Raw genomic sequence first — 16989 nt, forward strand, 5'->3', positions numbered from 1 at the left:
TGTGTTTTGTTTGTGGGGTTGAATTTATTTCTTTTTCCTTGTGTAGGCGTATATGCTGTCAGATATTCTCTTTTTTTCTTGCTGGTTGATGTACTCTATAATGTATAGCGTTTATATTATTTCTATTTTGAAACTTAGTATAGTATAGATAATTAGGTTGGATAGAAGAACAGGCATTTAGATATTTGAATCTTTGTGCGCTGAATTTCGCCTTTAAACTATTAACTTTGTAATTGTATTTTTTTCCTAAATAAAAAGACCTTTATTATTAATATTATTATTAATATTATTATTATTATTATTATTATTATTATTATTATTATATATCTATAAACTGCCTGGAAAGGGGGTATACTCTTAGCAGTAAACCGAGAAATAACTTCTTTTCCGTAAGTTAAATAAATTTGAACTTGATCACTGGTACTAAATTATCACTCCAATATAATTTTACTGTTGTTATTTCCTAAAAAGTATGGGCCTATTATGCCTCTGGAAGAAATTGCTGCCCAAACAGTAACTTTAGGTCGATGTAATGGAGATTGACTATTTTACTTATTGACGTATCCAAGCAAATGTGCCTAATCCGAGAAGAAATTTCTGTCAAATCTTTCTACCATTTTAGTATAATTTGTTTTTTTTAATTCTTTGTCTATATATTGTGTAGTATACTGTCTATATATTTGTTGTCTACTTTCCTTCTTCTAACCTAACCACCAATCTTGTGTGAATCGATGTGTGAATTTTTGATTTCACATGAGTTTTTACATGGTAGAAATGGGCCTTGCTACTGGGTGACTTTAATTAGACTGCAGATTCCGATTATCTTGATAACGGTTCTCTGGTAAGTACCAAGATAAACACTATTACTAACATTCAATAGCTTTGATTTTACGCAATCCAACGGAATCAGAAACGAAAACAGCATATGATACTCGGATATCATCATAAGAAAGACAAAAAATCTAAAACTAAAGATATAGATATAATATGTTAGATCTACCATTACCGTAACATGACTTTATACAACAAGTTTGATCAAAATTACATTCAGATGGTGGAGAGTCTATGCTTTATGTCATACTCTTTTTTACAAGACTAAGTTTATTTAGTATACACAAAGAAATGGTTAAAGAAAATAAGAGAGACTTAGTGTATAAATACACTGTGTGTTTGGTACATGTACACACAATGTTGATTGAATAAAATCTGACTTTGATGTATTTTGGATGTAAAATACGTTCACCTCATTAATTTCTGATTATGCTCTTGATCATCAATATAAAGTTCTTAATGCCTATAAGTAGTTTGATGTAAAACTCTTTAAAACCAAGGCCGATAATTTGATTTATCTTGGATTAAAATTGTCGTTTGTTATCCATTTTAACACCAAGATTCCTTATGCTCAAGAGGACATTTAATGTAGATAGCTCTAGAAAGAGCAAAAAATTAGACAAGTTTTAGGTAAATTCGGGTTCTAAATAATGTACTTATTCTGCAATTTAAAGGTTTTCATATTATAAATCCAAGGTTCCGCATAATCCTCTAAAAATAAATCAGCCCTTAGTAACATATTTTAATTTTTTTGTTTACATTAATGTTTCCCCCAAGTTCTTAATAAAATGTTTTTTCCCTTATAAATTAATGTGTCTTAAGCAAATTTATCCTTCGAACCTATCGAAAATTTCATTTTCCAAATGATGCGTCAAAAGGATTTTATCATTAAATTTGGCAGTGAAAAGATTGGTTCCTTTGAAAGTTTATTTTGCCTTAGCCGTAAATATCTCGTCTTTTAATCATTATTTTTGAAAGGGTTGCTTACGTAGATGTTTCGGGATTAATGAATTATTTCGTTTTCGGACCCTTTTAGACGCAAAAGCTTAGAAAAGCCTGAATATTATTAAGAAATAATTAAGTCAAATATTTACAAAGGTTCCTAAGAAGTTGACCCAGGTTTAGTATAGTATACTATTTTTATTACTCTAGTTTTTCTACAACGCAGCACGAATGGGTAGTAAATTCCCTCTTTATAGCCAGTGATGTTCATTTGTATTCCTCCCATAACAACATACGAAAATGAAGAAAAAGCAATTCTGTGGCAAAGCGTTTCATTAACACAGACCATTTCACATAAGGTTAACTCGAGAAATTCGTTTGTTCGCAAACACCTTTGCCAATTATTCAATTTTTTTTTGAGTGGAGGCTTTCTTAGACCTTTTATGAACATGTTAATTTAATAATTCTTTTATTACAAGTCAAGTAGGTTTTTTTTTCTAGAAAAAATTAAATGTTCTGAGACAACCTTTTACATAATTCAGTAAGCGAAAATATCCCAGTCATGTACAGCATCAAATTTTAATAAAACGAGCCCTTTCTCTGGCCAGTTCCAGAAAATAAATTGGATCCCTAAAGGAATTTCAAATAAAGGTTCTGTCGTTTTCACCCTTTCTTTATTAACGTTAATGTCTTCCAAATCATTCGGCATTTTTACCTTACCATTATTTTATTCGTGTAGGCGTGCTAGATGTAAATATTTATGAATCTTTTATGCATAATTTTAAAGGGTATGACAGACATCTTTTTATAATAATCATAATTTTAATATCAACGGCTATTTACACTTCCCATATTGTTTGCGTTCCCAATTCATGGTTTGATATTAAGCCTTTTAGTGGAAACAAGCCCACCCGTCTATTATGTTAAAAGCTTAATGTATTAGGCCTGTCGCTACATGCTTCTGAAATTTTGTTCAGCTCAGCAATCTGCCAATATTACTGGTATTGAACATGCCCTGCATATTCGCTTTATTCTTCAATTTCACGCAGAATTTCACATTTAGATTCCAGTTTGAGGGATTGATTATTTCTTGGTTCATTCTGACATCAATAATTTTGCTCTGTTAATAGAATCTCTAAAGTTCCTATAAAAACTGATTGCTTGTCTAACAAATATAGTTAACGTTTTATTTGGTCCATTAAATTGCAATATTAAATTATGCTCAAATAAACGGTTTTCTTCATATTTACATAACTTAAATAAATATCATAATAATTTTATTTTTTGTCAAATTTTGAACACAATTCAGGCAAATTATATGTTAATAAAATATTTATATATTTATAAAAGTAAAAAAAAGTATATTTATCATTGATATAAAAAGCATCATTAATTGATATTTTTTAATTATGATTACTGCGATAATGTTTAAGATAAACTAAAATTGCTTTACTAATTCTGATCTAGTAAACTAATAAAAATTGATACATTTTATAAAGAAATTTTCATCAATTTATATCTATATCTATTTTATCCACGAGAACTGTTCAGCTTGATACTAGTTGCGTATTGTAAGGCAGTGGATAAGTAATAGGTTTATAGATCTCCTAATAGACTCATTGTTTCCAGGCAATCTTTTCAGGATCTTTATGCACTCCAGTACCAGCTTGGAGCTCACCTTTTCAGCCGTAGCAGCCTTAATGGTGTCATATTAATCTAGAGATTATTGCGGTATCCGCAATTTTGGATTTTCCATCAGCATTTCAATTCAAAGAAGACTTCAGCTTGGAAGACACTACAGAACTTTGCACCCGCTAACTCATTCAATCTGGAGCAATTTTTATACTATATGATAAGCCTGATGCATCAGTAAAATATGATGTTGTAAAAATGGCCTAAAGTGAAACACTGCATATCAGCTTGCTTATCTTCTCGTTGGAGTTTGTGGGATTGGTATCTAAAATGAGTACTCCGATGACATTATCATTGTTGCTTAAAGTATCTTAGTTCCAATTCTATCCCTATAATTTTTTTTATATAAAAGTACTCACGTAAACCTTGATATCATTAGATATTTTTTAGTAATGTGCAAGTAGTTTATAGCAAATCTGAGACAACACAACTCTAAAAAAAAGAATACTGGTAACACTCTTCTAGAGATACTTACACTCTGTGTTTATTAAGGGTATAATGGAACATTTACAGTGTAAGAAAGGAACTGTTTCACACTAAATAGACTTGAAAACCAGCTGATTCTTCGTCATTCTGAAATGACATAAGTGGCACACCACACGACCTCTCGAAGGTCAGCGAATTTTCCGGAATAATTTCTCAAAATACGCATTTACTGTCGAGATATTTTGTTTTTAATTTTCATAGCTCTAAACAGTTTTTTTTTTCAATTTAAAGTTAAGAGTTATATATCAATTTAATTGTTTTCTAAGCTAATTCTTAGCCGATTTTAAAATAATTTACACACTTTTTTTCATTGCCACATTTTTCGTGCGACATGATGATGTTTTTAGATTTTTAATACGACGTTTTGTCTTTTACCTAGCCCCATCAACTGTGTTTTTCCTTATAGGCGCCATATTGGATTTTTGAATTTTTAAAATCTTTGCGAAAGTTCCTTTTTAATAACACAAGTAATATTTTTTACTATTATATCCCGAATTTTTGAAAAAAACTAAATTTGCATTAGGCCGCAGTAGGCTGCGCACTGCTAATAAATATTACACGTTATAAATACAAGATAGATTGAAATACTAGCAATGCAATACCGTAGTAGTGCACACACATTACTTTAGGGTTATCCCCTTATTATTTTCGAAACATCTGTAAAAATTTCAAAAGGGACTAAATTAATCTATTTTCTCAAAAAAAAATTGAGAAACTTTATCAACAATGTTATTTTATATTGAATCTAACACGTGTTGGTAAATAAATAAACAACAAATTAAACATTAAAAAAAAAAGCATTTATCTTATCTCTTTATCATTATTTATAGAAAAAAAGGCTTTTTTAAGAACTAAATTTAACGGTAATTTATCTTGTAAGCAAACATGGGCTAAGCTAAATAAACTTAATATTACAAAAAATGAGCAAATATGCATTCCAACGCATTTATCTAATGTTAACGAAATAAATAATTTTTTTTCATCGACATGCACTAATCCTCAACAACCAGACCAAAGTCTACTTAACTTTTATATAAATAATGCTCAAAATATTTTTAGTTTGAAGGTTGTGACAGAGGAAAAGTTAATGAGAATTATTTTATCCATAAAAAGCAAAGCATATGGATGCGACGACCTTAATATTACAATGATTCAATTTTGTTATCCATTTATGATTCCTTTTTTACTTTTACTTGAATGTGTAACTAAATCATATTTTCCAGATATGTGGAAGCATGCTTACGTCACACCTTTGCCTAAAATATCGCAACCTCAGGAATCGAAAGATCTGCGCTCAATAAGCATTCTTCCAACACTTTCTAAAGTATTAGAAAAAATTGTAGATATACAGGTTCGTGTTTTTTTAAATGAAAATAAGATTTTGCCATTAAAACAGTCAGCGAAAAGGATATAGCTGTGCTACAGCTATGGTTGACGTAAGTGATGATATCTTTCAAGCGTGGGATGAGGATAAATTTAGTACTCTTATTTTGCTAGACTATACAAGGGCTTTTGACCTCATAAATCATGAAATTGTTTTGTCTATCTTGCATTATATCGGCTTTTTAAATTATGCAGTTAAGTTTTTTACTTCATTTTTGAGTAATCGTCGACAGCAAATAGTTTTGAAAAATTCCAAATCTAATACACTACCTCTATTTGTGGGTGTCCCTCAAGGAAGTATATTAGGACCACTTCTTTATACAATTTATACTTGCCAATATAAAGACTTTTTAAAATTTTGTAATTACCATTTGTACGCCGACGATACTCAGCTTTATTTTTTTCACTTTAACGCTAATAATACAACATCTGCAAATCAAAATATTAATAACGACCTCCAACATCTAATTGCAATTTCCAAACAACATCATTTAAAAATAAACCACACAAAATCGTCAGTTACATTATTTGGAGGACATAAAAGCCACAGATCTAGAATAAGCGAGGAACTCAAAATAAAAATAAATGACACCCCTATTATAATAACTAATACTTCGAAATTCCTAGGTCTTATAATTGATTCTGATCTTCGATTTCATAAGCATATAATTGATAAATTAAAGAAAGCATATAGTGCACTTAAACTTATCTATAACCAAAGAAAAGTCTTGGGTCAAGACTTAAAAAAACATCTTTGTGATTCTTTAGTGTTATCCAATTTCAAACATTGTGGACCATGGACCATGCTTAGATCAAGTCGACTCTCGTAGAATTCAAAAAGTGCAAAATGCATGTCTTCGTCTTATTTTTGGAATTCGTCACCGAAATCATATATCTCATAAGCTTAAGGATATAGGATGGTTAAATATGTTCAATCGTCGAAAATTACATTTTGCTTCTCTTAGTTAAAAAGTTTTAAAATTAAAAACACCTTCATATTTATACAGTAAAGTCCAGTTTTGAATAAATACTCAACACCGACGCTTTAGACAATTATTACATCTGCTAACTATTACGAAAGAACTTTTTAAAAGAAGTTTTTCATATAATCTCGCCAATACTGTTAACTCATTAAACATTTCAACATTTGTCTTATCCTGTGCTACCTTTAGAAAACAAATTAAACAATTATTATTCCCTCGCCAGTAAAAATAAAAAATAAAAAAAAATAAAATAAATATATATTTTTTTTCTCATTCGTAATATTTATGTATTTATCATGACATGGCCTTTATATTTTTCATGTTCTATTACTATTTTCCGTATATATTATTGTAAATCTGTTTATTATTATTATTATAATTATCTTAAAATAAAATTATATTGTGCTTAAATTGTTGTCCTTGTGTACCACAACTGCAACCATTGCACTCTCTTTCGAATATTGAGCATCGCGCTATTTATTTCTCATCTACTTAATCGGTAAAACTCCCTAACAATAGTTAATTGCAATTTCTCAATATTTTAAAATTCTACCGTCGCATAAACTCGATTTTTTCATGTTCCCCATATAATATATCTTGGGTGTTGAATAGTTATGATTTTCTAATATTTATTATTTGGGTTCCTTTATTAAAAATGCCACAGTTTGTAAATTTACTTTTATCAGACCATATCACATTCTCAAGAAAATTGGGGTAATCAGTAATAAAAACCCACGTATTTCAGCATCTCCAAGTTGTAGTTCTTGAGCTAAGTCAATGTTAAATGGCTTAAAACACTTGTATTATTTGCCATATAGATTTCTCTGGGTTCGTATTTATTTACCAAGTATTTTTTATGTAGCGCAATAAGTATAAAAATCGCTAATCCATAAGGAAATAAAATCCTCATTAAGTAAGTTTTTTAAATTTCTTCATCCATTCTATCTCTATGTTTACTTATAGCCTTATCAAAAGAACCAAACGTACCAAGAATTTTATCCAAAGTTTTAAATGAAATATGGTGCAGTTGCTGTCTCTCCGGGTACATAAACAAATATATTTCTGATATTATAATGGCATTTTTATTGTATTTAAAATAAATTTTATTCATATTCCGTTTTTTTTTAATTCGCAAAAATCATAATTGCTCTTAAATTATTAGTAAAATACCTGTGTCACTTTGTGCTACAATACTAGTCTTGTCAGTTTATCACAGCGTACTGCGGCAAATTTAGTTTTTTTCCAAAAAGTTGGGTTTTTAAAAATAATAAATTTTACTTCTGATACATCATTAAAAGGGTCACAGATTTCAAAAATGTAAAATCCTTGAGAAAAACCAAAGTTAATCATGGATGATGAAAAATCGGGTAAGAAGTAAACTTAAAAAAATATATAAAATCGATTTTTTTTAATTTTGGATTTTTTCGAATTATTTCGGAGTTATTCAGAATTTTTATTTTTTTAAACGGCATATTGTTAAGCTTAAAAATTCTTAGCTTTGCTTTAATTTAACCATCTTGGTATCGTTTATAGGTTCCGAGATCCCCATGTTGAGGGTTGAATTTGAAACATCCTGTATTATTTCATATTCCACCTTATATATTAAGATCTATGTTTAAGTACAATACACATACACTACCGGACAAAAGTGGAGAAACAAAGTGTCTTTTGTATTTACTTTTATATTAGTGTATTTGATCATTAATTTTTTTTTAGATATAATTTTATTTCTAGTCTTCAGTACCTCAATAAAAAATAAAAAAAAAACAAGTGACAACTAATATATTTTATTCTTGTTTTTACAGGGGACAATGGAGAAACACTATTTTTACTTGTTTTTTATACACCATGTATTAGTTAGTTGTACATACAAAGACTAATAATGTGTAGCAAAACCCTTATTTTTTAAAACTTCAGCACACCAACTTCGCATAGAGTTCATTAGGCTGTCAATATAATCTGCTGAAATGGAATTCCATTCCTCTTGAAGAACTGTGAACAATTCATCCTGCTTTCTAAATTTATCTTTATTTTTTGTCTGATTTTCCTATCTAAATGGTCCCATATGTTTTCTATCGAGTTTAGATACGGACTTTATGCGGGCCATTTTATAAGGGGCACATTGTTGTCTTCAAACCATTTCTTTACTACTTTTGCGGTATGCTTCGGATCGTTATCCTGCTGAAACGACCATCGAAGCGGCATATTTTCTTCTGCGTATGGAAGCATATGATCCTGAACAATTCTTAAAAATTGAAATCTGTCCATTTTTCCTTCAACTTTTCTTAATGGTCCTACTCCTGATCCGGAAAAGCAACCCCAAACCATGATATTGCCTCCTCCATGTTTCACAGTTGCCCTGGTGTACTTTGGATTAAGTCTAGTATTGGCAGGACGATGAACCCATTTCATTCCATCAGATCCGAATAGGCAGAACTTACTTTCATCAGAAAATAGAACCGTTTTCCACTTTTGGGTTGTCCAATCAAGATGTTCCTGTGCAAATTGGAGTCTAGCCAATCTATTCTTTTTAGAAATGAATGGTTTTTTGGCTGGACGATGGCTATAAAGTCCAAATCTAGTCAAACGACGACGAATAGTACGCACAGATACCGAAACCCCAGGTATTTCATTATAAATTTCTGTGCCGGGCATAAAGGGATGTTCTGTTGCCAACATTTTTATTTTTCTCTCAATAACTTTATTCGTTTTCCTTGGCCGTCCATACCTTGGACGGGTAGTCACACTATTATATTTTTTAAAAGCAGCAATAGTTTTTGAAACTACGGATCTATTACGATTAATTTGCCTAGCAATTTCACTTTGTGTTACACCAGCTTAAAATTTTGAAACAATTAGTTTTCGAGATCAATACTCAGATCTATTCCGCGAGGTATTTTGCACAAATCGTACATAACAGTTTAACACTCAACGTTAAGATCAAACTAATGATAAATAATCACTTTAAATACCAAATAAGATTTGTTTGGAATGTTTATTCACTTTTGTCCGCATAAAATAGCATAAATAATTTTTTGATCAACTGATAAGATAAATACAAACAAGAAGGATGTGTTTTTATGCTGCAATAATAGAGCTAAATATTTTCTACTAAAAATGTAAAATAATATCTTGTATGTTATTGTTAAATTTGTAAATGTTTCTTCACTTTTGGCCGGTAGTGTATATGAGATACGAGAATAGTATAGTTCTTATATTATATAATAAAATGTAAATTTCAGAGTAAAAAAACACAAAAAATATTTTAAAATATTTTATTTAGAATTTTGTATTCATATAGTATATATAACTCTACCTATGCTGGTTTTTCTATCTTTAAAATATTTTTTTTCGAAAATTAATAAAGATAATTCTTCATTTGAAATTTATTAAAATTTTCCTAAAAACAAGTTTTCTTCCATGTTTGCATGTAAATATTTACCAGCCAATAAATTGATTTTAAATTTTATTAATAAAATCTGTAAAACACTTACATCTAATTTATTGCCTGTTCAAAGCAGATTTTACATTTAAAGCATAATATTTCTTATTCCTAAAAGTTCATTAGTTGATTTTTAATTTAAAAAAAATAATTAAAAAAGCATTAAAAAAATAAGGACACTTACTAAAAAAAGAAGCCGGTTTGTTACAGTATGTTAATATTTGGCTTAAAATGATGTCTTAAATGATTATCCTTAAATAAAAATTGTAGCAATTAAATAGTCATAATAAATAAGGTTGTTACTAAATTACATATTTTTGAATAATATATGCAATTTTTTAAACGTATCTTACAGTTATTAATAGTATTTAATTCAAAAAAATAAATGAACAAAAAAATTATCGACGCCAAATGCGATGGCATGACTGAATTCCAGTATCTTATAACTTTTATAAGTGTATGCTTAACTAGAAAAATATTTAAAATGTTTAAAAAAAATCTACTTTAAATCTTACATCATTTATTGCATTGACAAATTCTTTTAGAATTCTCTTGTTAATCAAGACATATATATTTTTTTAATTTTTTGCGCATATTTTACGTAACTTATAAGCCCTTACATTTTTTCTGCAGAGCTATTGTAACACCTATTTGTTTAAATTTTTTAAATCACTAAAACTTTAAAATAAAAAAGTACAACAAGTAACCAATTTAACTACCTGAAACATCCAAAGACGAAGTCTCTAAGTCAATTCCAACAGTAAAAGTAAAGACCGCGTCACGGCGGTCGTAAAAACGAGAACGCGTCAGTCTGTCGCGTCAAAACGGCAATCACGGCCAACTCCGCGAATTCCCGCGAACATATATATATATGTATATATATGTATAGCGTCAGTAGATTGGGAGGAGAGGGTCACACCTGTTCGCGTCAGATGATCCAAACCGTGACTACCGCAGCGCCCGGGCTGGACCAAGATGCTGAGTACATCCTCCGAACACCGCTGCTGAATTGCGAACGCATGCCTGGGGTTGGAATCGATATTTTTATACTGGGGGTGGTTTAATAGTAAAGATTACATATATACAGCATGTAAAGAATTTATTTATATCAAAGTTGTCAAGATCTTATTTTGTACAAAAAGTAACCAGCAGGATAAACAGCTCCTTGCTTTACAAAAACAAATTCAAGATGATGTCACTTCACTTTTTTTTCCCTGGCACCTAGGGGTATAAGTTGTAATGACACGCAAGTATAGCCTCTCCTACTTAAGCCAACCTCACTCACTGTCCAAAATGGTATTGGTATACCCTGTTCTCGCTAACGAGGCTCTGACAAACCGAACATGGCGGTATATCCCGACATCGAAGATACTATCGAGTATCAAGTACCTCTTGAAGGCGTAGTTATAGGCAACAAGACTACAAATGATAAACCCCAGCACGAAACTCCAGGGATAATACCGGAAATGGGAATCAACCTAGAAGATATAGAACAGGAGTCAGAAAAGATTTTCTGGCGGGCAACGCCGTATAGAGAGCCGATAAAACCTAGGAAACATTGGGGTAGCCAAATAGCAAAAACCTCGGTGACTATGAAGGCCGAAAAATCATCTACAAGCAAAATTCCCGCTCCTGAGAGAAGGGTTTATAAGCCCATACAGGGGGCGAGACTTATAGGTAAATATTTACCAAGCCGTCAACCTGTAAACAAGCGAGTTCGCTCGGATGCGAGCACACACCGCCATAGACGCACAAATGCCATAGATTAATACTTCTTAGATAGGAAACTCCCATAAGAGCCAATAAAACATTGACTGTTTCGCCCTCTCGAGTGTCGAGCAGTAGTACTAACGGGTGAAAGCGGGTAATTTGAAATTTGATTATGGCGCGAAATGTGTGGTTCTTTCGAAAGTTATTGAAGGCATATTGAAAAAGTGTTACATTGGGACTTTTTTGTCCCCATATTAAATAAAATTCTCAATTTGTCACTTTTTCTATTTGTGTACTATAATTTCTGACCCATAGACCCATACATTTCATACTAGGTACATAGGTCCGGGTTTCAGAAATTAAACATAAATATTTACAAAATGTATTACTGTATTATAAAAATAGTTTATAGCAAAAAATTATGTAATAGTTAATATATACAATGAAAATTAACAATTGCACACACTTATTAAATAAAATATAAACATTCTTGCGAATTCCATAATATGTAAACTTACAACTTAATTAGTTAGGAGCTTTGTTGTATAAAGAGCAAAGTTTTCAAACTAGAATTTATACAGGGTGTGGCAACTATTATAAAATTACCAAGGAACTGCCCCCTACTCAATTTATTAGAGTATTCCAACATTTGTATAGAATCCAAAATAACTCATTCGAACCTGCTCTTCTCTCAGGTTTGGCGTCGGATTTAGAGCAAGTTGGCATTGAGGCTGTCAAAAATCTATACAGAAACAAGATGAATTGAACGTATTGAGCTTATTTGACTATTTTGGACTCCAATATCTAGAAATAGATATTGAAGCATATTTGTAATTATAAATTTTTAAAATAATTCAAAAAAATTAAATCTTATTCCACTTTATCATATTGCCTTTCTAGGATATTATGATATCACTCTGGTATAAGACGGGGGTGCAGTTTTTAACTTTTAACCCATCAACATATTCCGTTGTCGGCTAGTGCTTATGTGATCAAAAGTGGTCAGTTCTTTATAATTGTGATCCGAAAAAAGACATTGTTAAATGGAAAGTCTCATACTTTGACAACCTTGGACTAACCCAAGCGGTTGATCATTACATTAAGCTTAAGCGTACACCTCTGGTGGGGTCACTTCTTACAAGGACCATTTGAACCATTTCTTACTTTTCTTGTTTATATTTGCACTTGCCGCTTTCCGAAAAAAGGTTAAAAAATCGCCGTATTTTACATGACATATCAGATGCTTGACAGTCCATACAGTCTCGAGAAGGCAATTTCGCTCTCTTACCGCCATCTATATGTCAAGGAGTAGAAGCTTCATCAGTGTTGCGTAAATCGCCCAAGTTTTCAAGACCCTGAGGTAAAACCACAGATTAAAAATAACTTATTTAAATTGCCGCTAAAACCTAAAAGCAAGCTCTTACAACTACCTGGGGAACAAACTGATGGAAGATCAAAGAACCTATAACGAAGGGAAAGAAGAACCACGAAGACGTAGCTCCTTGGAACAATACTAAAAGTAAAACCCCTGATGGCCGCTTCCCTCGGGGTGGATATGGCTAGAAGGGCAGTGAAAACTGCCATGGTTTTAATGTGGGTCCTTCGAACCTCCATGCCAGTATTGAACACGGCAAGATCCTAGATCTTCTGAAGGTAAAAAATGAAGATCTACAAATAGAAGATTGTGGGCAGTAGGAAGGAAAAGAGCAGCCTTATCCTTGTGCTGGCAATAGATGAAGACACTTTGAAGAGACTGAGCAAAAAAGAATTGAAAGCCTTCTTAGGTCTAACTCAGGTTTCCTTCAAGGCCACTACATCTTCAAAAGAAGATGAAGCTGCGGGTGCTTCAAGCAAGCCTGCAGCATAATAAAGCTGCATCGGCAGTACTCACCAGGACCTTTAACACAAGGAACGTCTATGCAGTTCTCATGCAAGAGCCTTATTTTTTAAGGAGAAGGTGTAAACAGAGGTAAGATTATCTATGATCAAAACTCGGCAAACGTTATATGTCATCAAAATCATAATGTCATATGTCATGTCATCAAAATAATTAATATTTGCCTCTTTCGCCGACTGCTACTTTTAGGCCAACACAATCAATTCAACTCAACTAACTCGACTAAATTAAAACCGTCACAGCTTTGCTGCACAACAATTTTAACAAACTTTTCGTATCCGGCCAATCACGTTATTCAATTCCTACGCCTTTTAACGAATCCTCGTGCTTCGCGCAGCACTTGCCCTTTCTTAAGATTCGAGTGATAAATCTTTCTTAAGATTCGAGTGATTCCCAAACAACTTTAAATAAAAATAAGTTTTTTAGTAAATTAGATTAAAAACTTACACTTATCAAATTTATATGAATTAATTCGCATTTGGTATCGGAGTATTTACTGCGTTAATGTAGACAGTGTAGTCTGAATTTATACAATTGATGGTTATAAGAAGCCATAAACAGTTAAAAGGTTTAATTAGGTGTAATTAAGAGTTTAAACAAAGAGACAATAAAGGCAATCAAAAGTTGATTCAAGTTTATTTCAAGAACGAATAAATACCCTAGAACCTATACAAGAAAGAATTGGTCTTAGCAATCCCAACCTAATATGCGGAGAACCATATTGGGTTGCACCAGTCAAAAACTGCATTAAAAGACAATGCAAAAATTAGTAGTAATAAACATAAAGTTTTAATTTGACTGCAGACCTTATGAGCCAGAACTAAAATCTGTCAGAAATAAGAGGAAGAACAAAGAACAGGAAGAGGAAAAAATATGCATTACCAACATAAGTTTAGAGGCCAGAGTAACCTCATTCCTTTGAGTTCAAATACAAAAACAAGGTTAGATACAGAGCTCTAAATAGGGTTATTGGGATACTTAAATAAATTGTAGCAAATAGTGAAGAATTATTTTACTGCCAATTCCGATTTTATTTCCGATATTCTTAGGGAACCAGTTACCTCTTATCATTATAATATTAAGCTTCATTTTCCAAGACCTTCGATTATATTAAACTTTTCCTATCCTATATTCCTAAACTTTTAGTCTTGTATAAAGTCTCAACCAAATTCAAGTTAGAAACACCCCTGGTAAAGTTTCACATAAACTTCTCCATTCTGACCAACTGATGAGGCAGTAACGGACTGAAAACTAATGGATTCTTCGCAAGCTTAAGTGTAAAAGCCTAAATTAGGATTTGTTTAATGAATATGGACACTTTTTACTATTCATTAATGACAAAGTTCTCTTTAAAAGGTGTTTTAAAGGATTTAATAATTAAAAATTATGTTTCTCGTTAGTATTTTTAAAAAGTTATTAGGTAGGGTCCTGCTGAAAATGAATTATGTATGATACTATTTGCAAGTAAAGCCATCCTTTTAAACCATGCAATATGACGTTCTATGAAAAAAAGTCAACAAAGATGACTCTCATGGGATCCATAAGAGTTGCACTATAAAGTTCTAAAAGAGGCTTATACACATATTTTGAGCCTCAAAGAAACCCTATCCCCTCTATCATAAATAAAATACTAGGCAATTTGAAAAAATAAAGAAACGTCATTTTTATTTAGCTCGGGGTGTATCACAGAAGATCAAAAGGGTTAGTTTTCCAAACAAAGGTGGCGATTAGCGGTTTTGTTTGTTTTGGAAAATTACCTTGATAATTTATGTAAGGAATGGTGTAGTAGCGCGGCACAAGATATGTCACTATGTAAACTGAAAGAGAAAATTGCCTTTTTTAAGTGGAGTGTAAGTTTTTTTTATTATTGTTTTCAAATAATTAACGGTATTGTATAATAAATAATTGCGATATGATGAGAATGTATGTTTGGCGACCATACGATATAAAAATTATAATAGTGCCTATAAATAAAAAAGGAAACCATTGCATTAAAAGTCTGAAGAACTCTAGGAAAAACATTGTTAAATAAAAAAATGCGCAATATTTCCCTAATTTATTATTGGTTATATTTTTTGGGTCCGATGAATATTTGTACCAACTTGTACAAAAATTATTAAGTCAAATTTTTGTAAAAACCAATTAAAGAAATAAGAAAATATTAATTTGGTTAATTCCTTCTTTGATAAGTTTTTGGTCATGTATATAAATTACTGTGTTTATTTTAATTATTTAAAAATGAATTTGAATTTATACATTTTGTAGAACGTATTCGGATTCTACATAATTTTTTTTTTGGGAATTCGTTTTCTTGATCGATCTGTAGGATAAACTTAAATTGTATATTTTTAAATATAATAATATAAAGATTCCCAAGATTACGAAGTTTAACACTGAGCATTTTTTGAAAAACAAACAAAGCGAAATTTGAAACGAACTTTTATATACAGGGTCTTTATTATTAATCGCACCACGCGAATAATTCGGTAAAAATGTGTAATATCAAAAAATTATCTGTACAAATAGGAAAGTACAATAAAGATAACGTAACGGTGAATATGAATTTGACCTTATAGGGTTTATTCTCAAGGTGATTTGGAAAGTCATGTTCTTAAACGGGAGTTCCTATATCAAATTTTGAGGTACCATGACCGATAAATTATTATCACTTTTAACATTTGACTAGATATTTATTTTTACTAGCATAACTTAAAAATCATGATCATTTTGTTAAATAGAGAGCCCTAGTTTTTACCCCAGATTCTGAAAGAACTTGGATTCCTGACCTGGACGTAGTAGATTCAAAATCAAGATCCAAGAATATCTGAAGGTCATATTTGAAATTATGAACCTTCTCTTTATCCTATCTTTAGAATTATCCAGGGACAATGATGTAGATATAATGTCTCCTTTGGGTTAAGTAGAAATAGATCCCTTGTCTCTCATTTTTTGGGATGCTTGATTAGAGCCAGTGTTCTACAGAATAATAATTTTGAACTTTAAATAACTTTGAAAATTAATACCGCAAGTCAAAATTCAAGCACTTTTGTAGACATTTGAAATTATTATCATCAAGCAGTCATTCGTGCCCACTGCTGGACATAAGCTTTTCTACCATGTTCTGTTTCTATTTGTTTTTACTCTTATAATATTATTGGACCACCTGGGCGGGGAGAGTTCCACTACACGACTTTCTTTATACGTCAAAGATTCTTGTCACATGACCAACCCGTACACGTAAAGTGACCTAGTGACATAAGACATAGTGGGACTAAGTGAACACAGGCGAAAGAGAGAAGAGTTTGATTTTTTTTAACTTTGCACTCGGGACACCTACAGTACTATAAAGGAGGAGAAAGCGCCAACCAGGGTGGAGTTGGCCTTCTGGTGCATAAGAAACACACAAATAATGTTGTTTAAATCCAAAGCATTAGCACAAGAGTAATAAATCTTATATGTGTATAAATTAAGTTCCAGATAATAAAAATTTTCCAGGCTTATGCACTAACAACCCCAAGCGATGAAGAGGAAATAGACTGTTTCTATCAAGACATTACTAACACACTACCTCAGGTTCCTACACATTATACCTTAATCAAAGAGAAATTTAGTTCCAAACTAAG

At 31.3% G+C, this 16989-nt stretch overlaps 1 protein-coding gene across 2 annotated transcripts in view; it reads right to left on the minus strand.

The window, feature by feature from the left end:
• LOC126745631 (neuroligin-1-like) overlaps positions 1-10683 on the minus strand; it is a 490464-nt gene extending 479781 nt beyond the window's left edge. For both annotated transcript variants that reach the window (XM_050453562.1, XM_050453561.1), the window contains exon 1: positions 10479-10683. The gene's annotated coding sequence lies outside the window, so the exon portion shown is untranslated. The remainder of the gene's footprint in view (positions 1-10478) is intronic.
• Positions 10684-16989: the final 6306 nt, after the last annotated feature.

This window comes from Anthonomus grandis, chromosome 16 (genome assembly GCF_022605725.1).
Source record: "Anthonomus grandis grandis chromosome 16, icAntGran1.3, whole genome shotgun sequence".
Classification (NCBI taxonomy): Eukaryota; Metazoa; Arthropoda; class Insecta; order Coleoptera; family Curculionidae; genus Anthonomus; species Anthonomus grandis.